Raw genomic sequence first — 2500 nt, 5'->3', positions numbered from 1 at the left:
TTTAGAAGGCTGTCACAATGCGAGAAAAAAGACAACGAAATAAATATAGAATATAAAAAATAAAATACAAAATAAAATGCAGATCATATAAAAAAGAACAAAAATAATAGAAAAAATCTAACAAGTTCAACAATATGCTTACCACCTAAAATACGCTACACATCTAACCCCCCCCCTCCTTGAATTTGCTGCAATACTCCACGCAGCCATTTAATCCATTCCTTTCGTTCCACCCGGCATGCTCTGAATAGAACTGTAACATCCACCATCTGAAAAGGGGATTTTTCCCCGAAATATATTATGGATATTGTCACAGACACAACAAGTCAGACATTTACATTTAATACAACTGAATAAATATATGTATATATAGACATATCTGTGTATACTTATTGATTTGTAAATCGCCACTTGTTTTCGTCTTTTTTCAACAAGATCGACTATATCTCATTCCTCGCATTGTGGTAGCCTTCTAACTCTCTACTATATATATATATATATATATATATATATATATATATATGTGTGTGTATATAAAATACGCTTAAATATGACATTTTGATTAATGCGGATTTCATATTTATTATTATATTATATTGGACCAAATATCAAGTACTGATTCATAAAGCAAAAAAAAAAAAAAAAAATATCACTCATACGCGACCACCAAGAATCGAAAACAGACCGTTCAGATTACGATTTACTTTTTTCTTTTTATGTTAATGCCTGAGCTATGAAGACATGTTTGCGGCAAGGCTAAAAATAAAAAAATAAAAAAATAGCTATTACGTTACGCATGCAGATTCGTAATGCCGTCGTTCGACCATGATCTGGCAAATTTGATTTTTTCCCCGGATAAGATCCAAATATAAAGTATTGCCTGGGTTCGAATACCATATATATTAAGTTTCATGCTTGTAGACCAAAAACGAATCTGGTATATTCAATAATCTTGTTTTTCTTGGAATGTTCAAAGACGTTTAACGTGAGAACTATTGGTCACACAACGCACATCAAGCCGATATTCCAATTCTTGCTAAACCAGTCCCAGAATTGCGTTGTCAATGGTTGCAACAGCTTCTGTTATTCGGAAATTAAGCTCATCCACGTCTCTTGGAATAGGTTGGTTGTTTTTGTTTTACGGCATATCAACCCTTTCCGGGTTATTTAATGCCGAATCCAAAGATTTTGAAGAAAATTTTTTTAATAGAATATATTTGTTGTTTTCACGTTGGTTTCTATTTAACCCATAGTTGGAACCCTAACAGGTACTACCACTCCGGGTCAGAGTGGACCTGGGAACAATGGTAATTAAAAGGTGGCTCCACACTCCCCAAAGCCCACAAGCTGGGAACTCACCACTGGATATAGTTTAAGGTCATATCCAGGACCCCCATTGAGGGACTTTTACCCTCTGCAGGGGGGAAGTCGGCGTATTCTAATGCCCCACCGACAGGGCCACTTGGAATAGGAGGCACATAGACCAGTCCTTTCACAAATCCCCACAAAAAAATCTTAGGGTGTGAGATCTTTTTTTGGGGGGGGGGGCGAAATGCACGTTGATCGAGCCTCAATGATTCAGTTTTTGCGAATTCAAGCCCACAAAACGCCTTTTCTGCTTAAGTAAATACCATTACTGAATCAGAAGAGAAATGAAAAAGATCAATAGTTATACAAAAATTTTAAAGCATTTAGTTTTAAAATAGCACCACTTACATCTTACTACCTCTCATAGTAAAACAGATATGAGGTCTTGAAATGTTCATAAGAGTTTTAGAACACCCTATATAAAAGTTTGTAAATTATATAGGAATATATAGAATGTATTATTACATTTTACCCCAAACAAGGCAAATTGCCACTTCGGTGTAGGGGGCTACTATCAGGGGCAACAACTACTGGGGTACTATGTAGGGATTTGGGCAGCAAGGTGTCGGTTCACGTTACACTTGAACTTCTGCACGTCAGTACTGTTGGGGAAGCAGGGACCTGGAATGGAATTCCAGAGTCTAGCGGTTCTGGGGAAGAAACTATTGGAGTAAAAATATCTTTTACATCTAGGGATCTCTACAGTGTGGGGGTGGGATTTAGCAGCCTGTCGGGTTTGTCGAGGGTGCTCACGTCGTGGGGGCACAAGTGATTACGGTTCGTCAGAGCATTCACCACTAAAATACTTGTAGAAAAGGCAGAGGGATGCAACGTTTCGACGATGGGACAGAGGCTGAAGTTTTGATGCCAGTTTAGGGCCTATCAGGTTTGCGACTCTCTTTTGAACCTTGTCAAGGAGCGAGAGACTAGTAGCAGATGCACCAGCCCAGATGTGGCAGCAATACTCCATACATGGGCGAATGGTGGCCTTATAGAGGTACAGGATACTTTCGGGTGTTAGTAGTTTTCTAGCACGGTAGAGAGAGCCCACCTTTCTTGCAGCGGCCCTGGCAATACCTTCAATGTAATTGTTCCAACTCATGTTTCCTGTGAACGTTAGGCCAAGGAGTTT

Source organism: Euprymna scolopes, chromosome 31 (assembly GCF_053919585.1).
Source record: "Euprymna scolopes isolate OS-2025 chromosome 31, ASM5391958v1, whole genome shotgun sequence".
NCBI classification, from domain to species: domain Eukaryota; kingdom Metazoa; phylum Mollusca; class Cephalopoda; order Sepiida; family Sepiolidae; genus Euprymna; species Euprymna scolopes.
This window is presented reverse-complemented; position numbering follows the sequence as displayed.